Here is a 24800-nt window from a genome sequence, read left to right on the forward strand (position 1 = left end):
AATGGAAGCGGCAACCCCGGCGGCGCCCGCTCGCCCCAAGGCCTCGACACCACCTGAAGGGCCCCCTCGTCCGGGCCACGGTGGACAAGCCGTTTCTTCGGCGGGAGTGGGTCTGGTCCCTCTCGGGGAGCCTTTCCCTTCTCTGCGTCGAGAACCGGCGGATCGGAGCCATCACGGCAAGACGGAGCAAGAATCGGGAAGAAGGAGAAGCAAGGAGGGATGGACCGGAAGGGCGCGCGACATTCCGTACTTATAGCCGGCGGAGGCCAACCGCCGACCTCCACGATCGCAGGTAATCATGACCCGTTTTGCATGCAGGGACTTGTCCAATCCGTGCAGTTGCCGAGGCGCCACGGGGAAGTGGAGGCGCCAACGTCCAGTCAACCGCCACGTGGCGCCCAAGGCCGCAGGCTGTTAGGGCCCGCGGCGCTTCGCTCTTGCCCTTCCGCCTCCCTGCATGGCCAAGTCCAGGCGCGCCTTGGTCCCGGGGGCTACTGTTGGCGTTCTGGGAATGGGGGTCCCCAGACTTTCCTGCCTGCGGCCCGCGGCACGGCTCAAAGGGGGGCCCAGCACGGCCCATCTTCACCAACACAAACTCAAGACCCTCGCGAGGGGCCAAGCCTCGCGGGGCGGACGACGCGGAGCTTCCTCAGGCACGGCCTTGTCAGGCTGGCTCACGAGGAGGCGGAGAGATCAAGGCGGCGTACCTCGCGAGGTGCCCGTGACGCAAGCCATGACGACTCAGGGTGCCAGGCGGGCGCCAGCCCGCACAGCGTCCTCCTTTCCTCTTTGGTGCAAAGGGGGCAAGCGCAGCCGCGGAGTACCAAGGCATCAGGCAAAGGTTGCCATTTCGGTGCAACGAGACCAAGACCAGGAGGACTACGAGACGGAGGTCACCGTGGAGCCCAAGACGGCGTCATCACCAGAGATTTGCGCAGGCAAAGACTACTTTTGTCGAGATAGCTGATACTTGCTGCCCCCCTTCAAATTAGCCCGCCATTGTTGGCTCCCTTCCCGCTCGATATTTGGGAAGAGAACCAGGGCCTCTATAAATAGGACCAGCCACCCACAGAGCAAGGGGGTTGGGAGGTTGGAAGGAAGAGGCTCGTTAGAGGGGGTTCGATCAGTCGGTTGGTTGGAAGCAGAGAGAGAGAGAGTGAGAGAAAGGTGACTGAACTCCATCCAGCAGTTCATCGCCCCAGTCAAGAATAGACCCTCGCGAGGCTGTTCTTCCTTGTATTGTTCATCATCATCAGCCCAAGAGGCAATCCACACACCACACACTGGAGTAGGGTATTACACCACAACGGTGGCCCGAACCAGTATAAACCCGTGTCTCTTGTGTTGTTCTTTCAATAGTTTAGATCCTAGCAAGGCGGAGGGGTGCATGTAGGTAGGAGGCGAAATCTCCGCGCGCACCCCAGTGTTCGAACCTCAAGGGTCTGCCAGAACCCGAAATCCGACAGAAGCTTTTGAAGATATCTTGAGTGCAGGTCTTGTCTTCGAGAAAGAATACCCAAGTGTAACGAGAGAACTCATCAACAATAACCAGGCCATAATGACTGCCACCGAAGCTTGCATAATTTTGAGGACCGAATAAATCCATATGAAGAATTTCCAAAGGCCTTGTTATGGTCATAACTATCTTGGGTGAATGATGCTTCTTGGCTAATTTTCCAGCCTCACATGCAGCACAGAGACGATTCTTGTCGAATTTTACATCAGGAAAGCCACAGAGATGATTTTTCTTCACCAGGGTCTGCAAATTTCTCATACCTGCATGACCAAGTCTTTGGTGCCACAGGCAACCTTCTGTTGCTTTTGCAAGCAAACAAGTTTGGACTGTGGGACCCTTAGAGAGATTCGCAATATAGAGATCACCTTTTCTAATTCCCTCAAAGACAAAGGAATTGTCAGAGGCCATGAAGACAATGCATTTGGATATGGAGAATAGAACTAGCAGGCCTAAATCACATAGCTTGCTGACAGACATAAGATTGAATACATGCAAGGGATTGAACAAGTACCACATCATCAATAGATTTGTCCTTGGATATAGCAATTTTACCTAGCCCAATTACCTTTCCCTTGTTGTTGTCGCCAAAAGTGATATACTTCAAAGGAGAAGTAGTTAAGTTGGGGTCGACAAACAATGACTCGTCTCCGGTCATATGACTAGTGCATCCACTGTCCATTATCCATTCAGTGCACCCGGAGACATAGTCCTCTAGAAGAATTAGGCTTTCTTAACCACCCACATCTTTGTAGGTGGCTTCGAAACAAATGAACGAGCAGGATATGATTTCTTTCGGTAAGCATAGTTGTTGCTCGATGAGGTGCAAGCATAATTGAAAGAATAAGCATTGAAATTCCTTCCAGATGAATGAGCATAGTGATTGCATTCAGTATGCATATACTCATTCTGTCGAGTTCTTTGTGCCTGCATGTTCATTCGAGCAGAAATAGGCAAAGCATCAATAGTTTTCTTAGGTACCCAAATAGCTTTCTTTGGGGGGCCATTTCTTCTATTCGGTCCAACATAGCGAGCAACAACCTCACCATCTTGATTTTTGAACAACTAATAATTGTCCAGGGAATCATCATCAGGATAATCAGGAATAGGAGGGTTGTATCCCGAAAGTAATGCTGGATGATCTACTGAAGTGGATTTCTTTTCTTCCCCCTTAAGGCATTTTTTTATTAGTCCTCATTTTTTACTTTCTTCCCTAGTATAGTTTTTCTTGATTACCTCTTGTAATCCTCCTGTTGTAACTATTACCTTATGTCTTAATAAAGCTTTGATATGGTGTGGGGATATTGCCCCATAGTTCCCAGTCAAAATAAAGTAATGGTGGATCGAGCGTTTTTCTCTTTGTCGAAACCCACACAGTTTGAGGACATTGATGTGGTTCCTAGTACATGCCATTTTCATTCAATTTACTCTCGAAACCAATGCCTCCCTTTCTGGGATTTTTCTAAAGAATGGTTTTCTTTAGAACATCACAAAGGGTTTGATGTCCTTTGAGCGATTTGAACATCCCTGTCTGAAGAAGATCCTTCAACCTAGCATTTTCATCAAAGACAGAACCATTTACCTCGATAGAGGGGTTAGCACTCACAGATGATTCAACATTTGATTCTGCATTGGTTTGTTCGAGGCATTTTAAACATGGTGGCTCAAACACTTTAGGTTTATCCTTGAGTTATTGGGTGAGAAGAGAATTTTCTCTCATCAAATCTTCATGAGCCTCTCTCAACGCCTCAAGTTCCTATTTCCTTTTCAAGTAATCGTAGGCCAATCTTTCGTGCTCGGCTAAGAGAAAATCATGACGAGTTGAGAGTTCATCCATTCATGACTTGAGAGTGAAATACTTTTCATTCAATGACTGATTTTTCTCCATCTCCTCAACCAACAACCCTTCAGATTTCCTGAGGGTTTTCTCAATTTTCTCAAGAGAATTTTGTTGTATGTTGGCAATTTTGATCAACTTAGCATGGTCATCCTCATTATAAGAATATTGATCACTGGAGTGAACCTTGTGATGTTTGGAGGATACCTTTTCTTTCAAAGCCTTGGCCATGAAGTAGTAGGTAGGAGTTTCATCGTCGCTTGACGGGTTCCCGAATAAATTCGTTGCAGGAGAAGGGGTGCATGCTATGCCAGCCATGCCTGAGTCACAGTCCTCATTAGACTCATTCTCTTCTTCAGAGGCAGATGATTCTTCTTCTTCAGAATCCATCTCCTTGTCGATGTACGCCTTGGCCTTGTGAGAAGTATTCTTGCGGTTGGAGGAGGACTTGGAAGGGTTTCTTGATGAAGATCTTGACAAAGATTTTGAAGTGGAGTTGTCCTTCTTCTTGAAGAATTTCTTCGTTTTCTTTTCTTCATTGGAGTCGTAGTTCTTGCCGAATCATATCTCCCACTAGCACAGATTTCAGCTTCCTAGAGAGGGCAGTCCGAAATGAAGTGTCTAGACTTCTTGCACTTGAAACAGTTGTATTCTCTAGCAAGTTTTGATGAAGATTTTGAACCCCAGTGTTGCTTGAACTTCTGTTTTGGAACTGGCTCTTCTTGTGGAAACGTTGGAATCTTTTCATGATCAGTGCGAGATCTTTGCTGAGTCGTTCTGGATCATCTGAATCTTCTTCGGCATTTCCATATGAGGAGTAATCAGCCACAGTCTTGAGAGCATGATTTTTGCGTTGAGTAGAGCCATACAGATCTCTTTTCTCTTCTTCTTGTTCCTCGTGAGTGTTCAATCTTTCCATGACATCAGCAGAGTTGAGAGTTTTGAAATCAGGATGCTCGTGAATCATCAAAACAAGCATGTCAAATAAGCTATGAAGAGATCGAAGCAGTTTCTTCACAACTTCATGGTCAGTGATGTCTTTGGCACCGAGCCCTTGAAGTTCATTTGCTATGTCACTGAGGCGGTCAAGGGTTTGCTGACAGATTTCATTTCTAATGCACTTGAAGCGATTGAACTTCGCTCGAAGAGTATCAATTCGAGCTTCTTTCTGAGTTGAAACTCCTTCATTGATCTTATCGAGGACATCCCACAAATCCTTCACCGTTTCACACTGGCGATATCGAAGAAATTGTGCCCGAGAGAGATGGCCACCAATTTCATCTTTGGCTTGAGCATCCAGTTGAATGAGCTTCTTTTCTTCGTCAGAAAGGGCTTGAGGTACAACGACTGTGAGCCCAAACTTCACCACGTTCCACATATCATCATCTATAGCACGGAGACAGATCTTCATCTTCTCCTTCCAGAAGGGGTAGTCCGTCCCATCGAATATGGGAATCTTCAGATGTGATTTGTAGTTCACTAAAGACATACTTAAACACCAAAGTCGTTAGACTAAAATGAGCAGAGTCAAGGAGTACCTTGCTCTGATACCAATTGTAGGAATGAAGTATGTCTACCAGAGGGTGGTGAATGGGAGTTTTAATTTTTCTTCAGAAAACTTAAATCTCTCATAACCCAGCAACAAAAAAAATGAAAAACAAACTATTGTGAACTAACACAGAGTACTGAAAGGAAACTAAAGCATGCATTGATGTAAATCATACGAATGAAAATGCATTGAAGGTAAACATGAGTGATAGAGATAACCAAATATGCTTGATGGCGACAAGGTATTTGTTCGACCAGTTTGTCCTTCTACACAAGGACTACATCTGGTTGAAGGGGCTATGACTTAACACGGAAGATAAACTCTCTTCACCCTATTCTCCTCGACAATCACAATCGATGTCGATTACTCATGGTAGATACTTGAAGGCGATCTATGAACCTTTACAGACTTCTTCGAGAACCACAATCACTCTTGGTCTCTGAAGGAATTGACACCTAACCGTCTAGAGAGTTTGCAGCTCTCGAGAGTAATAGCAGAGTAACCTTCTAGGGAGTTCACAACGGTCAGATTTTGGAGCAACGGTAACATCACTTGAGGAACAAGTAACGCTAACTCCTCGATCCGAGGCAAATCTCTCGCAACGAAGATCACATACTCTTGCTGGCAAGTATTTACTCAGAGCACAAAGAGATTTCTCTCACAGCTTTCATAGGATTTGGGTTTAGCATCGGAGAATCAAAGCTTCGAACGCTACACCCATCTTAATAGTACAGTGGTCCTATGACTCAATGAAAGAAGAAGAATAATGAAATAAATGCTTCCTCTTCATTCTTACTCGAGAGCAGTCATTTGCTTCGAACAAGCATTGAACCAATTGCTTAAACTTCAGTAATTTTGAGGGGTCACTCTTGTTAGCTTTTTCTTCGGTGATAACCTTCACTGCACAGCAGGGACAATATCTTTGTCGTTTGCATCAAACTCCTCGATACTTCAAGGACCTGTTACTCTGTGTGCACTAGCAAACACATAAGTCCCATACTATTTATGTCAACAAACTCCAAAACATAAGGGACTGTCGTTGCACCAACAATGCCGGTGGTCGGCGGGGTCGCGGTGGTCTGATACGTTCCCAACGTATCTATAATTTATGAAGTATTCATGCCATGTTTATAATAATTCTATATGATTTTGGTATGATTTGATTAGAACTAACCCGGACTGACGTTGTTTCCAGTAGAACTATTGTGGTGTTGTTTTTGTGCAGAAATAAAAGTTCTCGGCATGGGCTGAAAATTTACAGAGAATATTTTTGGAAAATATAAAAAATACTGGAGCAAAAAGATATCAGAGGGGAGTCCTGGGGCCACCACAAGGGTGGGGGCGCCCCCCCTAGGGTGCGCCCTCCATCCTTGTCGTCGCCTCGTGGGTCCCCTTGACTTGTCCCCGACACCAAACACTCATATAAATCCTAAAAACTCCAGAACGAAACCTAGATCGGGAGTTCCACCGCCGCAAGCCTCTATAGCCACGAAAAACCAATCTAGGCCCTCTCTGGCACCATGACGGAGGGGACCAACATCACCGGAGCCCATGGAGGAGGAAGTCGGAGGGGTCACCATCGCCATGGAGGCCAAGGACCAGAGGGAGAACCTTTCCCCATCTAAGGGGGAGGTCATGGAGGAGGAAGCACAAAGGGGGGAACCGCTCCCCCTCTCTCTTGGTGGCACCGGAATGCCCTCGGGGGAATCATCATCGCGGTGATCGTCTTCATCAACATCACCTTCATCATCACCATCCTCATCTATTCTATGCGGTCCACTCTCCCGCACCCCGCTGTAATCCCCTACTTGAACATGGTGCTTTATGCCACATATTATGATCCAATGATGTGTTGCCATCCTATGATGTTTTGAGTAGATTTCTTTTGTCCTTTGGGTTGATTGATGATCTAGATTGGTTTGAGTTGTATGTTTTATTTTGGTGCTGTCCTATGGTGCCTTCCGTGCCACGCACACGTGAAGGATTCCTGCTGCAGGGTGTTGCAATACGTTCATGATTCGCTTATAGTGGGTTGCTATGTTGACAGAAGCTTAAACCCGAGTAAGGGGGTTGTTGCGTATGGGATAAAGTGGACTTGATACTTTAATGCTATGGTTGGATTTTACCTTAATGATCTTTAGTAGTTTCGGATGCTTGCTAGAGTTCCAATAATAAGTGCATATGATACAAGAAGAGAAAGTATGTTAGCTTATGCCTCTCCCTCTTATGAAATTGCAATAATGATTACCGATCTTGTTAACAATTGCCTAGGACAATTCCACACATCGACCCATCATTATTCCACACTCGCTATTTATAATATATAGAAATATATTCTAACTTTATGTTAACAACACCTACTTTTATATTTTAGTTCTCCGATATCATGCAAAGTTATCCTCTTCATACCCACAACATAGTTTTATTTCTCGTTTCTAGTTGGAAGCAAATGTTCGGTGTACGTAGAGTCGTATCAGTGGCAGATAGGACTTGAGAGAATATTGATCTTACCTTTAGCTCCATGTGGGTTCGACACTCCATACTTATCATTTCCACCTTTGGAAATTGCTATGATGATTCCTTGCACTTGAGGATTATCAAGCTCTTTTGTGGCGCCGTTGCCGGGGAGCAATAGCGTGGGGTTGATATTTTCGTGTATGCTTGTTTGCTTTCTTCACTAAGTAGATCTTGTTTTCCCTTTTGTTTTTGTTTAGTTGTGGGTGAAATAAACAAAAAAAAAGTAAAAGAATGTAAAATACAAAAATATTTACTTGCCTATTATGCCTAATTTTTTTCAAAAAGAGAACTAATTGGAAGGTTATGCATTGAAGAAGTGAGGGTCGACCTTGAACACTTGTGTTCATGCTCATGGAAACAATGTAGAATTTTTCATGGAAGTTTCTCAAAAATAAGTATCCCCTTGTATATATTCATTGTATTATAAAAATAATGTGTCATGGTTTGGCTTTAGGATGCTTAAATTGCTCATTTGGTGTGTGCAGCACAAAAACAGAAAGTTTTGCTCTAGTCTTTTAATTTCCATTTTTTGCTGGTGCATGATAAAATCTTGAATTTTTTACACAGTACTACTCTGCAAATTGTTTAGATTTTCCTAATTTTTTAGAATTTTTGAAGTTACAGAAGTATACAAAAGTTCCAAATTGCTACAGATTGTCATGTTCTTGACAGATTCTGTTTTCTATGTGTTGTTCACTTATTTTGATGAATCTATGGGTAGTATCGGGGGGTATGAACCATGGTGAAGTTGGAATACAGTAGATATCATGCTAATATGAAATTAGAATGACTTTACAACAGTACCTAAAGGTAGTGATTTGCTTTATTGTACTAACGGATCTCACAAGGTTTTTGTTAAGTTTTGTGTGAATGAAGTGTTCAAAGAACGAGGAGTTATAGATATGAGAAGAATAAGGAGAGGCAAGAGTTCAAGCTTGGGGATGCCCAAGGCATCCCCAAGTAAATATTTCAAGGATACTCAAGCATCTAAGCTTGGGGATGCCCTGGTTGGCATCCCATCTTTCTTCTTCAACAATTATCGGTATACCTCAGTTGCTTCACTTAAATCTTTTGAGCATGGCTTTATAGAATGCTTTGTGTGCTTCACTTATATATTTTGAGCTGTGATATTGATAAATATATATTATTTGTGGAATGCTCTATGAACTTCACTTATATCTTTTAGAGTATGAATAAAATTATCATTCAAAGTGGGTTTGGAAGAGTGTCAACTCTAGGTAATGATCCCACTATTTTGGAGGGTGTTGAATCTTATAATATTCATGAAATTGGATTTGGAGAGGTCGTGACTTTATTTAATGATGATTCCACTATTTCGGAAGAGGTTCCAATCGATTATGAGAACAAAGTTGCTATCTATGATGATTATTGTGATGACATGTATGATATAAAAAATAATGATAACCATGAAACTTGTCATCTTGATTTTAATTCTCAATTGGATTATGCCTCACATGATAGTTATTTTGTTGAGTTTGCTCCCACTACTATTCATGAGAATAATTTGCTTATGTGGAGAGTAGTAAAATTTCTATGCTTGTGGGTCATGAAAAGAATGCTTTGTGTGATTGCTACATTGTTGATTTCATTCATGATGCTGCTGAAAATTATTACGAGGGAGGAATATATGCTTGTAGGAGTTGCAATAATACCAAGTTTCCTCTCTATGTGTTGAAAATCTTGAAGTTATGCTTGTTTTGCCTTCCTATGCTAGGTGATTCTTGTTCCCATAAGTTGTTTTCTCACAAAATCCCTATGCATAGGAAGTGTGTTAGAATTAAATGTGCTAGTCATATTCTTCATGATGCTCCCATTATGTTTCAATTCTTATCTTTTATGTGAGCATCATTGAAAACATCGTGCCTAGCTGAAAATGCATTAAAGAAAAATGCTTGTTGGGAGACAACCCAATATTTATCCTCACTATTTTTGTGTGTTCACATGATTAAGCTACTTTAGTAATCATGTTTTATAGATTTTGTTGCAATAAAGTGCCAAGTAAGACCTTTGGGATGGCTTACGGTGATAGTTGATTTGATCTTGCTAAAAAACAGAAACTTTTGCACTCAGGAAAATAATTCTCATTTTTAACAGAAGGGTGATGAAATACTGATTATTTTTTGCATAATATTAATTAAAAATCTGAGGTTTTCCTAATTTTTTAGAATTTTTGGAGTAGCAGAAGTATGGTTGTTGTTCAGATCATTACAGACTGTTCTGTTTCTGGCAGATTCTGTTTTCAATGCATAGTTTGCTTGTTTTCTAGTTTCTATGGCTTATATTGCTCAATATAAATTGTAGAAATGATATGGTACAGTAGGAATTGTGTGAGAACAATTATGAATCTTGTTGGACAGTACCAAAGTGAATGATTTACTCTTTATCATACTAACTCATCTCACGAAGTTTCGTTAAGTTTTGTGTTATTGAAGTTGTCAAGTTTTGGGTGAGATATCGATACGAGTGTCGGTGTCAAAACCGGCGGATCTCGGGTAGGGGGTCCCGAACTATGCGTCTAGGATCGATGGTAACAGGAGACGGGGACACGATGTTTACCCAGGTTCGGGACCTCTCTATGGAGGTAATACCCTACTTCCTGCTTGATTGATCTTGATGAATATGAGTATTACAAGAGTTGATCTACCACGAGATCGTAATGGCTAAACCCTAGAAGTCTAGCCTATATGGGTATGGTAATGAGTATATGTCATGTCCTTTCCGGACTATCCCCTTCGGTTTATATAGACACTGAGGGGATCTAGGGTTTACATGGAGTGGGTTACATAAGAAGGAATCTTTGGTCGCCAAGTGTCGGCGTTCTGGGAACGGGGGTCCCCAGACTTGCCTGCCTGCGGCCTGCGGCGTGGCTCAAAGGGGGGCCCAGCACGGCCCATCTTCACCAACACAAACCCAAGACCCTCGCGAGGGGCCAAGCCTCGCGGGGAGGACGACGCGGAGCTTCCTCAGGCACGGCCTCGTCAGGCAGGCTCACGAGGAGGCGGAGAGATCAAGGCGGGGTACCTCACGAGGTGCCCGTGACGCAAGCCATGACGACTCAGGGCACCAGGCGGGTGCCAGCCCGCGCAGCGTCCTCCTTTCCTCTTTGGTGCAAAGGGGGCAAGCGCAGCCGCGGAGTACCGAGGCATCAGGCAAAGGTTGCCATTTCGGTGCAACGAGACCAAGACCAGGAGAACTCCGAGACGGAGGTCACCGTGGAGCCCAGGACGGCGTCATCACCAGAGCTTTGCACAGACGAAGACTACTTTTGTCAGGATAGCTGATACTCGCTGTCCCCTTTCAAATTAGCCCGCCATTGTTGGCTCCCTTCCCGCTCGATATTTGGGAAGAGGACCAGGGCCTCTATAAATAGGACCAGCCACCCACATAGCTAGGGGGTCGAAGGGTCTCTGGGGTTGGGAGGTTGGAAGGAAGAGGCTCGTTAGAGGGGGTTCGATCAGTCGGTTGGTTGGAAGCAGAGAGAGAGAGAGAGAAAGGTGACTGAACTCCATCCAGCAGTTCATTGCCCCAGCCAAGAACAGACCCTCGCGAGGCTGTTCTTCCTTGTATTGTTCATCATCATCAGCCCAAGAGGCAATCCACACACCACACACTGGAGTAGGGTATTACACCACAACGGTGGCCCGAACCAGTATAAACCCTGTGTCTCTTGTGTTGTTCTTTCGATAGTTTAGATCCTAGTAAGGCGGAGGGGTGCAGCTAGGGAGGAGGCGAAATCTCCGCGCGCACCCCAGTGTTCGAACCTCAAGGGTCTGCCGGAACCCGAAATCCGGCATTTGGCGCGCCAGGTAGGGGTGCGCCGGAATCCACCTTCTACCGCTTCGTGCCCCGTCGCGTCGTCGTCGCCATGTCCGGCGACCACGCGGGCAACCCAGATCCGTGGACGGCGTGGCTCGCCCGCGCAGAGCCGCTAGCCTCGGGCGACCCCATGCCCCAGGCAGCTTGCGGTCCGCAGGGCGCTGCGGGCCGCGGGTGACGCGGACAGGCTTCGACAGCTCTCACACCGCGGCAGGCGCGGTCGGCAGCAAGGGCCTCCAATCACGCCGCGACCACGACACCGTACACCCACCGGGAGCAGGCGAACTCGAGGGCCGCGCTCACGGTGGCCCGGGAGCTGCTGCAGTGCAGACTGCTGGAGGGCGGCCGCGACGTGCTGCTGGAGCGGGTGGCAGAGCTCCTGGGCTTCGCCGCCTCGGGGGCTCACCCCTTCTGCACCCAGCTCCCATCTCAAGCCCAGGGCAGCCCGCGTGGGGACTCCACGCGCGCCCGCGGGCTCCAAGGCTACACCAACACCAGCGAGGCTGACAGCACCGGACCGGCGGCGGCGCTGCCCCCGCTCCCGGTCCGCGAAGAAGAGGGACCGATCTGCGACCCTAGTGGACAGCCGCGCTGCCACCCCACGGTAGGCGCGTCAGGCAGGACCGCGTGGCACGCAGAGCACTACGGCATGGCCTTCGGGATGACGACGCCAGAGGAGTACGTGCCCCTCATGATGGACCAAGGACACCCACACGAGGGCGAACAAGGCTCGCTCCTCAGCCCAAGCTGGGGGGACGAGGCACCAGAAGCTGAGCCCTTCCAGGAGTCCCGGGACGGTCCCACTGGGCACGCTGGAGGCAACGAATATCGGGTACCGCTAATCCTTCAGCAGGCATACGCTAACCATGGATCGCAGGAGGTGCGGGTTGCCACAGCGAGCAGCTGCCCCGCTCCTACAGTCTCCTACCCCTCGGGAGGAGGGCGTAGGGGGCTGCAGGAGAGGGGCAGGGATCCGACATCACCACCGCGGCGTTCGGAGCAAGGTGTTCTCAGGAGGTAGGCCCTCCACTGGGGAGGCGCCCAGGGCCTGCCCCCGGTGGAGGACCCGTGGTCGTTGGGGGAACCGCTGGCGACCGCTCTACCCCATCGGCAGCGTCCTGGTTTCCGGTCGTCGTTGATGGCACTAGAGTGTGGCGCAAGGCGGGGCCCTCATCTGGCGATATGAAGCAAGGCCGGTACCTGTGAAGACGGCCCAGTGCCTGTGAAGCTCGCCGCCCCGTGACACTCTCACGTAATAATGAGTGGGGCTGTACACGCCCCGGAGTCTCAGGGGTGCCGGCCTCAGGCCCTGGGGCTCCCTCCCACGCTCAGTGGCAGCACTTAGCTCCGTGCTAGTGAGAAGACGTCCAAGACTAGACTAGGTGCCGGACGCGGCCTTTTGTTTGCTTTCGTTGCTCTTCCCTTTGGTTGTCGCTTTCCCCCGCTGGATTCAAGTTGGATTCGAATTTGAGATTTGCGTGTGTTCGGGGAAGGGGTGCTTAGTCTTGTTTGAGAAATTTCTCACGTTTCGGTTACCACTTCGCCTTAGCTGCCTCCCCTCGTGAGCCCCTCGCGAGCCGGGTCAGGCCTAGCTTGCGCGCAGCCCAGACTGCCGCCGCCGCGTCCTCTCAGGAGGGCGTTTTACTGCAGATCCAACGGATTCAATCAGGAAACACTCAGGGCACCACAGCCTCCCGCGGGCTGCCCCAGGGCCAGCACGGGACAAAGATAAACTAGCCGACCAGCGCGTCGCTTAAGCCAACCACTTGGCGCGGGCGCATGGGCAATGTAGCTCCTACTGATACGATAAACACAAGTTTTACATGAGGGGCTCCCCCTCCAAAATGCTCTCACAGCTATCAGGCCGAAACCTGAGTTCTATTCATGCAGGGTAAGGAAGCAGGAACGATGCACAATCAGTCGGATGAATCCCCCAATGCGTCCTCAGGAGCACCACCGGGGCCGTTGCTGGCGTCGTTGAACTCGCCATCGCTGTCCGCGTTGCCACCAGCAGCGTCAGAGCCGCCCATCACGCCGCCCTCGTCGGCCGCCACGATCGTGTCGTCGTTGTCCGAGGCGAAGGCCCTAATAAGAGCATCCACATTGTCTTCCACCCAGTGCGGCAGCTCGCCTCGGACGGCCTGGGGGACTGGGGCGATGGCGGCGTCAAAATCAAAGTGGGGATCCATGTTCCGGAGGTGGCTGAAGACGCGAGAAAAGGCGCGCCTGAGCAGGGCGCGGCTCCTCTCCTCCACCAACCTGTCAGCCCTGATCGACCGCGCCTCCAGCTGCGTCACCACATCAGTGAAGAACTGAAGATTGCCTGCATAGTTGACTGTGTGCGGCTCGCCGACGGCCTCCTCGCAGATGTTGCCCAAGGCCGCGTTGGCTCTCTCCCGGAGCGTGGAGAGCATAGGGCTGTGCTCATGCTCCTAGAGCCGCCGCTGACGTATCTCGTCCGCATTGTGGCGCGCGACGGCCTCAACCTCCTCCACCCGCTGGCGAAGAAGGAGCACCTTGCCCTGGGAGGTGGTTAACTCACCTTGCGCCACCTCAAGGGCGGCCTGGGAAGCATCGGCCCGCCGCGTCGCCTCCTCCAGCTTGGTCCTCAAGGCAGTCCTGCCTTCAGCCTCGGCCCAGATCAACCCCAGCTTCTCTTCGAACTCGTGCTCTAGGTTCAAATGCGCCATCGCCACTCGACGTCCGACCTCCTCCAGGACGCGGGCTTCTTGTGCAGCAACATCATCCTCCCCCTGCGTAACCAAGCACTCCCTCGTCTCCAGACGCTCGTACTCACGGGTACGTTCGGCGGCTTCCAATGTCAGCGCCTGCTCACGCTTCCGGAGCTCCGCCGAGTCACCGGAGGCCACCTTCATCGACGCGAGGGCTGCCTCGCGTAGCTCCACCTGCTCCTCCAGCGAGTGGCACCAGGCCAGAAGCTCCCGGGCCCGCTCCTCCGCAGCCGTTCGCCGCCGATCGGCTTCCCGAGCCTCCTCAGCGGCCCGAGGTCGGGCCTCCCGAGAGGCCTCCAGCGACGCCCTGGCCTCTGCATCGTTAAGATCGCGCTGACGGCGCGCAAGGGCGATGACGCCCTCCAGTTCGCGCCTCTCTGCAGCCAGGCGCAGGCCCTCGGCCTCAACGCGCGCGTCTTCATCAGCAAGCTCCTCGCCAAGTAGGCTCACTGCGTCAGCCGCCCTTCGAAGGAATCCTTGGCGGAGAGCGCGACGCTCCCGAGCGCGCTCGAGCACGTCTTCTACACCATCATCTGCCCCAAGCAAGCGCCGGGAGCCACGAATCAGCACTCCCCCACCGGGCTGGGGGATGGGGGTTGGCACCCTCGCGACGGCCGGGCACGCCGCGCCAGAAGCCCGGCCTGGGGCCAGCCCGTCCCCAGGAGAAGAGCGCAGGAGGCGCCTCAGCCAATCGCAGTCCACGACCAAGCGAGAAGCCCACGGCAGGCTGGCTATGCCACGAGGAGGCCTGCGAAGGGGGATCGCAAGGTGCACGGGGCCACAATACGCCTCGGAGCGGCTCGCCTCGTCGATCGCCCTCGCCACAAGGGCTCCGCTGCTCGGAGCGCTCGAGGACGGTGGAGGGGGCGAAGCCAAGGGGGACGGCTCCTCAGCCGTCTCCGCAAGCTCGGTTGGAAGGGGCCTGCGGAGCAAGGGTCAGTAAGAGCAACAGAAGGATCGGGAGCTGGGAAAGGAGAAGGCTTACTCATCAGTGGTGAAGTACTTTCTGCGCTTCAGCAGGCGACAAGGGTAACCGTCGCCCAGGGCCTCCCTTCTCTTCCGGAGGGCCCCAAAGTCCACGCGGAAGCGGCCTAAGAGTCGGGCGCAAGGATCGACCTGCGACGAAGATGGAGCGTCAAGACGATCAGCGTCAGGGGCGCCTGCTTGATGTGCGCCGCCAATAGCCTCCCCAAGAGAAGCAGCTGGAGCCTCAGGGGCCCCAGTCGCAGGCGCAGAGGGCAGCTATTTGTCACCCTCAGCCTCAGCGGCACGGGCCCCGATAACTGCTTCCTCATGAGCCTCGCCCGCCGCTGTCACCACGCCGGGAGCCCCCTCGGCCTCTGGCGCCTTGTGCCTCCCTGCTCCGCCACTTGAGGAAGAGTCGCCTTGGCCGACTGGAAGGGCAGTCACCATCACTGGATTCTCGCGAGGTCCCTGGAGGCCGGTGGGGCGCGGCCCCCACTCATCAAAGACAGGCATCTGCTTCACAAACTCGCCCCTGCTCTGGCAGAGGTGCAGCAGGGCCCCTCCCTGCCGGACGTTGCCGGGGCTGGGGTCCCCAGCCAGGGTCAAGAGCGCCGTCTTCAGCACCTCAGGAGCCGGGTCCTCTTCCTGGAGCCTGATACGATCCTCGCGCCCACGGAAGGCCCACATCCGACGAGAGTGGCGTTGAAGAGGAGCAACGCGGCATAGCAGGAACTCCTTCACCACCTTGGGCGCTGTCACGCCCAGCGACCTCAAGAGCGCGAAGCAGCGCCAGACGAAGACGAGCCGGGGGCTCTCAAGCGTCTCCTGGCCCCAACCCGAATTGGGGACAACAGGCGAGGTCGGCTCCGATAGCAGGGGGCTGGGCACCCCTGCGTCCACATACAGCCACCGCTCGCGGAACCCAACCGCGGGAAGGGGGAGCTTGAAGTCAATCCCAGAGGCCGTAGTCTCAGACGCGGCAACGAAGCTCACGCACGCCCAGCATTGGGTAGGGTCGACAAGATGCAGCAAGAAGAAGTGGCGCAGCAAGGCAACCAAAGGAGGGATGCCCACCATAGCTTCGCAAACAAAGGCGAAGACCGAAAGGAGGGTGATGGATTCAGGACTCAGATGCATCATGTGGATCTGATAGTGGGAGAGCACGGCATTGAAGAAATCAGAAAAGGGGGGAACCAGACCCGCCCACAGGGCATCGGCACAATATGGGACCTCGGTAACTATCCTATCGATGGAGAAGTGGGACGCGGGCCAGGCCGTCGTCCTCCCGCATTCATTGAAGATGGTGGCTAGAGCCAAGCTGACCTTGCCCAAGCCCTCGGCGGGGGCCGCCAACGGTGGCGGGCAAGGCGGAGACACGGGTTTCTTCCCTCTTCCCTTCTTCGTCGGAGCCATGGCGATGGGAAGGGGGCGGAAGGTTCGAGATTGGATTGAAAACAGGAACCAGAGTTCGAGCGGAGGAAGCACAGAGGGCGCTCGAGCGATAAAAGGGGAACGGCTGTGTGCGACTACGGGTCCGCCTAGCATGGCGCAAAATAAGGAGGGCGTGGGGGAAACAGTGCCGCTCACGTCCAGTCAACCGTCGCACGGAGCCTAAGGCCACAGGCTGTTAGGGCCCGCGGCGCTTCGCTCTTGCCCTACCGCCTCCCTGCACGGCCAAGTCCGGGCGCGCCTCGGGCCCGGGGACTACTGTCGGCGTTCTGGGAACGGGGGTCCCCAGACTTGCCTGCCTGTGGCCTGCGGCATGGCTCAAAGGGGGGCCCCAGCGCGGCCCATCTTCACCAACACAAACCCAAGACCCTCGCGAGGGGCCAAGCCTCACGAGGCGGACGACGCGGAGCTTGCGGGATTCTCATCAATGCGGGCATGGGTAACTCAACTGTGTCGTTTATACAGCCCTAGGGAACAGGCGAATCCTAAGGCGAGTGAGGAGGCGTTTAATATTTGCTGCCTTTATAAGGGGATAAGGATTCCCTCTTCCTCTCCTCACGCTCTCTCTCCTTCTCCGTCTTTCCGATCTTAAGCTCCAGCACCCAAGTTCTCATCTCCTTTCCACTCAAGCAACCATGTCCAGATCTGGTGGTCAGGGCAAGTGGATGGTCTCCTCTCTCAAGGAGGAGGACATTACTAAGCTCCGGGCGGCCGGATATTTGGCGAAGGAGATCGCCCATCGTCTGCCAACCGAGGGACACGTCGTCCCCACGCCGGAGCCCACAGAGAGGGTAGTATTCATCCCCCATTTCTTCCGCGGGCTAGGGTTTCCACTCCACCCTTTCGTCCGCGGGCTGATGTACTATTATGGGATAGATTTCCATGATTTGTCCCCGAATTCCTTCCTCAACATCTCGGCGTTTATCGTCGTGTGCGAGGCCTTCCTCCGCATCCATCCCCACTTCGGGCTGTGGCTCAAAGTCTTCAACGTGAAGTCGAAGGTGGTGGATGGCCAGCACGCGGAGTGCGGAAGGGCCATGGTGAGCAAGCTATCCAACGTCTCCTGGCCCAAAGGCACCTTTGTGGAGATAGTAAAGGAATGGAAGAAGCAGTGGTTCTACATCACAGAACCTCGTGGCACCACCTGGGCCGCAGCTGCCGAATTCCGCTCCAGTGCTCCCATGCGAGTCACCTCCTAGGTCGAGAAGAGTCCATACCGGTGTTCACCTGACGAGCTGATAGTGCTGCAGACACGCGTTCAAATCATGGTGACCAAGGACGTCAAGCTCGTTGACGTTATCCAGGTGATGCTAGTCCGCCATATTCTTCCGTGCCAGCGCCGAAGCCGCCCTTTATGGGAGTTCAATTTGAAGAAGCACCAGACCCTGAAAAGGCTCTTCGATACTTCTTATGAAGGGGCCTGGAAGTTTCTCTTTAAGGGCAACGAGAAGCCACCGGCCACGGACTCAGACCGTGGTCACAATTGTAACCGCCCCTCCAGCGAGGTATGTTACTTTTGACGTATTCCCAACTTAAATGTTTCGAGGATGATGTCTGAGATCTTAGTATTGCTCCCTCAGCACTGGGTGGAGAGGGCGAAGCGGATCCTGTGTCCGGCTCCGTTGCCCAAAGAACCAGTCATCCCGTGCTTGGCGAAGATGCTGGTGCCGGCGCCATATACGACGCCAGAGAAGAAGGCCAAGGGGGGCCAAGAGTGGCCCTCGTCGCAAGGGCACTTCGGACGCGATGTCCGAAGACGACGAGGCCCATTCCTCTATCCCTGAGGACAATGACGAGGAAGAAGAGGAGGGGGAGGAAAACAACCCTCCTCCCGAGGAGAAGAAGAATAGGGTGGCCTCGTCACATCTGGAGGCGAAAGCACCCAAAAAGTGGAAGGACGCCCCAGCGGTCAACACCGGGTGGGACATTGAGAGTAGTCCGGAACGTCACCCCCGTGCTAGGCCTCAGGCCGCATCGTAAGTGACAAGGCTTATTTATGCGCACATCCAGTCCTTTCTTTCTATTATTCTAACATGGTTAATCCACACTATTGCAGTCCGGCCCATGACCTTATCCAGCAATCCTCATCTGGAGGTTCGTTGGCTCTGTTTGAGATGGCGAGCATGTCGCCACCGCCTGCTTACTCCCCCGGGGCCAGGGACGACACCGAAGTGTTATCCCGGAGGACCGCTCCGAAGGGAGGAGCCCAGGATGCTGTCCGGGAGGCGCCACAGGGCGGGACCTCCACTGCCGGACACATAGGGGAGCCAATCCCCATGGAGACTGGCAAAGAGGGTCGTATCCAGTTCGGCCCTCAGCCGAATACAATTCCGGAGACCCATATGGCTCCGGAGTCGGGCGAGCAGCCCCCTTTGAAGGAGGGGGGTGCGTCGCCTCCACCGGTGGCTCCTGTCCATCCAGGAGCGCCAGATGACCTGATGGGGGCGCTACGAAGCGTCTCTGTCGTGGACGAGCACCGTATCCTTATGGGTGCGGTGATCGAGAAGGTTCAGTCCGCCAAGAGCAGACTGAATGAAGCTTGCAGTAGCCTGTTAACAGGTTTTGAGGTAAGAAAGAGAAAAACCCCGTATAATCCGTAGCCCTTGAGACGTTGTCCGGTGTTCGGCGAGGAGAATCGAACAGGGGATCAATCCTTAATTATAAGAGGCTGACTGAATATGTATCGATAAGAAGGTGTCCCTGTTGGCCGCAACCTCGCATGCTGTCGAGGTCTCCGAGATGAAGCGGAGGCTGGAGCGGACCGAGAACGAGCTCGGCGAGGTTAAGATTCGGCTCCAGGAGAAGCAAGGTGAGGAACGACATGCTATATGTTCGGGAAAGGACAAGCGATCTATATTGACAGCTGTATTGTGATATGTGCAGAAGCCGCGACCAAGGTCGAGGCCCTGAGGAAGGCCCTGGGCGAGGCCGAGGAGCAGGATGTCCAGCAGCAAGCCGCCCATAAGAAGCTAAAGGCCCGGGTCAAAGAAGTCCACCAGGAGCTCGAGGATGCGGTGAAAAATGCGAGGACTTGGAGCATGATGCGTCGGTTCGAGGGACCGAACTCGCCAAGGCTCGTCAGAGCATGGAGACCGCAGCCGCCCTCCAGGAGATCCAGGAGGCCAAGAAGATCACAACGGGTAAGGCATTTAAGATGCAAGGCAAGTATGCGGAGAAGCAGTACCTTTTACTAACCCAGGTTCGGAGTTCCCAGGTGCTTTTGCAGATTTGCTACGTAGTGTATCAGATGCTGTGGAGTTCTATCGAGCCGAAGGAGGGGGTTCTTCGGAGAGGCTCTTCTGGTCGCAGTATGCGGCACCAGAGCATCCTGTGTCCTTCACCGATCAGCTAAAACAGCTGGTGGAGCTGCATAGGGTGGCCGAACTAGCCATTGAGGATTTTATAATCCGGTTGTGACTAGCCGAAGCTATGCCTAGCAGCTACTTCGGACTCGTGAGGCGTATGGTGACCGCCTGTCCTCGGCTGGACGTTATCAAGCGCTCCATCTGTATTGAAGGTGCCCGTATGGCATTCGCTCGCTGCAAGATGTGGTGGGCGAAGATGAACGTTGTTGAAGTCGCCAGCGAGCCGCCGGAGGGCAAGGAGCACCGCACACCCGAGTGATATTTCGAGGATGTCGTAGAAGGGTCTCGACTTGTAGCGACGCAATGGTCGCAGGACAATGTATTTGAATGAATGTATTCATGTTGCCTTTGTCTTGTATTATGGGAACAAAACCAGTTTTTGTAAAGTAATTATGCTTTGAATTGTTTCCTCCTGTACGGCCGTGTTGTGTGTAATCTGAGGGTTGGCCAGTCGTCGGGTTCTGCCCTCACATAGATAGTACGGAGGTGTTCAGGATGGAATCTAAACAATCTTGATCCAATTACATGGTCCTTGAAGGAGTTGTTTAGTGCAACGAACAAGGCAATCAGACTGTATGGCTTTAATGCCCTCACTTAGCCATAGGAGTTTTATAATAAAGCATGGGCGTAGCCCCTGGTTTAAGCCAGAGTACTGTCAGCATCTGATCGGGAACTGCCGATCTCTCGCATAACGCGGAAAAAATCTCCAACGATTTCTAACCCTTGAGTAGCTGACTGGCTCTCGCCACATCATGACAGTCAGTTTTTGACTTTCTCTACTGAGGTGCTCGTCTGGTCAAAGCCAGGGCACAATTGCAGTAGTTCTCCCTTTACTACCCTAGACGATGGAGCGAAATGTAGGGTAGCAAGCACAGGAGCCGGGCAACCCAACTATTGACCAAAGACATGATTCAGAGCCAATGCATATAATGCTAAATTCGGGGTGCCGAACTTATATATAAGAAGTGTTCGGATTGTGCTGCCGTATTGTGGGGCGACAGGTAGCCCCTGGCGAATATGAAACGTAGAAGGGTGTCGATGCAGCAAATAGGCAGATCGAAATAAAATGAAGTAAGAAGCGAAAGCCACAGAAGCTGGGCCACGAACCATTTTTATTATAACTGGATGGATACGTCAAGGCATATCTTGTACAGATGGTGCGAGAAATATCCGGCCATTTAGCATGCCGGAATCAATAGGGCGCAGCGTGCGGGTCCTGAGAAATAAGTATGAATGCCGTCAAGAAGAACGTATAAAGGTTACCCTACACACCTGTGCTTCTTGCCTCCGTTGTATTCCAGTCCTTTGAAAGGACTTGACATCAGGCCCGCGGAAAAGGGTGGCTGAAACAAGAAAAAGAAGTAAAGGTATGTGTGTCCGGGATTGGCCTGGCCGAATTATAGACCCTGGGTTATCTCGTACCTCCATCGATGTCCATGGAATTTTGAGTGCGTAATTGTGTACGCGTGGTACGAATGCCACTACCTCATTGGGGTTGGGACGGAGGCCGAATTGCTAGTCGAGCTCTTGACGAGCCGCATTGTCCTGTTGCAGTGTAGTCTGGACCCTCTTGATGGTGTCCAGGGGCTCGGCAGCTCGATTATAATGCTTCTTGAGAAGGCCGCTCTGTACTTCTGCTGCTAGGGTGGCGGTTTGCTCCTCTATTCGGAGGGAGCGTTTCGTATTGCCATTGACTGTTATGACACTGCGTGGACCGGGCATCTTGAGCTTGATATAAGCATAGTGTGGCACTGTGTTAAATCTAGCAAACACGGTTCGTCCGAGCAGTGTGTGGTAGCCACTGCGGAATGGGGTGATATCGAAGATTAACTCTTCGCTTCGGAAGTTGTCCAGAGAACCGAAAACCACATCCAGCGTGATTGAGCCCGTACAGCGGGCCTCTACACCTGGTATGACTCCTTTAAAGGTAGTCTTTGTTGGTTTGATTCGTGAGGGATTAATTCCCATCTTCCGTAATGTATCCTGGTACAGCAGGTTGAGGCTGCTTCCACCATCCATCAGGACTCGTGTTAGGTGGAATCCATCGATGATTGGGTCAAGGACCAGTGTGGCCGAACCACCATGGCGGATACTAGTCGGATGATCTCGTCGATCGAAGGTGATCAGAAATGATGACCATGGATTGAACTTTGGGGCGACTGGCTCTACCGCGTAGATGTCCCTGAGTGCTCATTTGCGCTCCTTTCTAGGGATGTGTGTGGCGTATATCATGTTCACTGTTTTGACTTGGGCAATTTCTTCTGTCTCCCGGTGTTCGGTTGCTGGGGCTCTTCATCCTCATCCTCACTTTGTGATCCCTTTTGTTTGTTTTCGGCATTCAACTTGCCAGCCTGCTTGAAGACCCAACAATCCCTATTAGTATGATTGGCTTGCTTATCCGGGGTGCCGTGAATTTGGCACGGACGGTCGAGTATGCGGTCTAGGCTGGAAGGTCCTTCGTTGTTTCTTTTGTAGGCTTTCTTCCGTTGGCCATACTTGGAGCCACTGAATCCGGCATTGACTGTGGTGTCCCCGGTGTTGTCGCTGTTGCTTCGGCGTCTGTGTCTATTGTGCCGGAGCTTGCCGGTGCTGATCTTGGCCTTGGTGGGGCCTGCCTTGCTGGCTATGTTTTTGCTACGAGCTAGCTAGCTGTCCTCGCCTGCGCAAAAGCGGGCCATGAGTGCCATAAGGGCTGCCATTGACTTCGGCTTTTCTTGTCCGAGGTGGCGTGCTAGCCATTCATCACGGATGCTGTGCTTGAAGGTTGCTAGGGCCTCGACATCCGGACAGTCAACGATCTGGTTCTTTTTGGTTAGGAACCTAGTCCAGAATTTTCTGCCTGATTCTCCGAGTTGTTGAACTATGTGGCTTAGGTCATCGGCATCTGGTGGCCAGACATAAGTTCCTTGGAAGTTGTCGAGGAAAGCCTCTTCCAAGTCCTCCCAGCTGCCGATGGAGTTCTCAAGCAGGCTATTTAACCAGTGTCGAGCTGGTCCTTTGAGTTGGCGTGGAGGTCGTCTCCTCGGGCCATGTGGATGTGGAGAATGAAATCCTTGATCCATACTGCAGGATCGGTTGTGCCGTCGTATGATTCGATATTGATGGGCTTGAACCCCTCGGGGAATTCATGATCCAGTACTTTATCTTTGAAGCAGAGCGGGTGTGCGGCGCCTCTATATCGGGCTGCGTCGTGGCGGAGCTCTGAAGGAGTCCGTCTGCGGCATTCGGCCCGAGCGTGGTTAGGTTTGTCACGTCCGAATAGATAGCCGCCGTCGTGCCTCGAGGCACGTCCTCGTGATCCATAGATCGATCTTGTGTGTCCTGCTCTACTATCCAGGGTCCATCGGAGGTCATACATATGACTCCAGACTCTTCCGTCCCTATTTTGGCGGGGTGGTGGGGCGGTCTGCTGTTCGGCCTGAGTTGCCGCTTTATCCCGACCGCGGGGTGGCCGTTCCGCCGCCCTGTCCCAACCACGTGGTGGTCGATCCGCATTACGCGAGGGAGATATGTGCTCTGGCGCCTCCTCATCGAATTGAGGTAGCAGTCTGTGTTTCGGGTAGCTCTTGGTTGGGCGGTTGAGGCCGTATTCCTCGGCTGTCAGGACATCAGTCCATCTGTCGACGAGCAGGTCTTGTTTAGCTTGAAGATGTTTTTGTTTCTTTTTCAGGCTCCTTGCAGTGGCTATGAGCTGAAGCTTAAAGCGCTCCTGCTCGAGAGGATCCTCAGGCACGATGAAGTCTTCATTGCCAAGGCTTCTCTCCTCCTCGGAGGGTGGACGGTAACTATCATCCTCCGAGTCATCTTCTATGGCCTGTTCGTCAGGGTTGTCTTGCCTGCTGTCGTGTTCTAGTTCGGATGTAGCCCCGACAGGGTCTTCATTGTTTTCGGCGTCGCCCGGAGTACTATTTTCTCTGGTGCCAGTGTTACCGTCCTTTGAGCGGCGGGGCTTGGGGCGGCGCTTGAGCCGCCGGCGCTTGGACTGTGTCTTGGAGGTTTTATTCACATCTGGCTCTTCTTTGTCGTCGCCAGATACTTTAGGTGTATCAACCATGTACACGTTGTACGAAGAGGTAGCCGTCCAACATCCAGTGAATGGCGGGTCTTGGCCTTGCTCCTTTTCGGCATCGTCAACCATACTGTCGATGTCTTCGGAGCCATAGTCAAGCACGTCGGTTAACTCATTGATGGTGGCTATGAAGTGGGTGGCGGGTGGGAAGCAAGATTCCTACTCATCTGTCTCTAGCTCGAACCGGACATAGTTCGGCTGTGAGTCCTTCTCCAAGGAAAAATTCTTTAAAGATTTTAGCACGTCACCCAAAGGCGAGTGCTGGAAAACGTCAGCGGCACTGAACTCGAAGATCGATAACCATACTAGCTCGGTGTCCGCGGGCGTACACAATCCGGAACTTATAGCCGGAGACGAGTCCAAAGTTCTGTTAAAGCAAATATTGCAGGGCGTCGAGTCCATATGCGGCTCCAACGCCGCGGACTCTGCGGCCTCGGATGGCTCGATCTGCGTTGGCTCTAAGGTCGTTGCAGCCGCAGGGACCATCTCCTGGGTGTGATCCGATGACAGAATAAGTCACGTTCATCGGGATGAGGGGGAGTGATCGCCGCGGGTTCAAATCCCTCGAAGATCAAGTCTTTATGGATATCCACGACGTAGTTCAAGCTTCTGAATCTGATCTAATGGCCAGGGGCGTAGCTGTCAATCTGCTCCAGTTGGCCAAGCGAGTTGGCCCGCAGTACGAAGTCACCGAATACGAAGATCTGTCCGGGGAGGAAGGTTCCTCTTTGGATAGCGTCATTATTGATGATTGAAGGGGCCATCGAACCTTTTGTCGAGGCACAACGGAACTCTCAATGAAAGCACCAATGTCGGTGTCAAAACCGGTGGATCTCTGGTAGGGGGTCTGAAAGTGCGTTATATCGACTAGAGGGGGTGAATAGGCGATTTTTATGAAAGTCTTCAAAATGTGGAAGTTTCGAAGACAAACGATAGAAATAAACCTATTACCATGCAGCGGAAGGT

This window comes from Triticum urartu, chromosome 2A (assembly GCF_056163025.1).
Source record: "Triticum urartu cultivar PI428250 chromosome 2A, HENAU_Tu73, whole genome shotgun sequence".
NCBI classification, from domain to species: domain Eukaryota; kingdom Viridiplantae; phylum Streptophyta; class Magnoliopsida; order Poales; family Poaceae; genus Triticum; species Triticum urartu.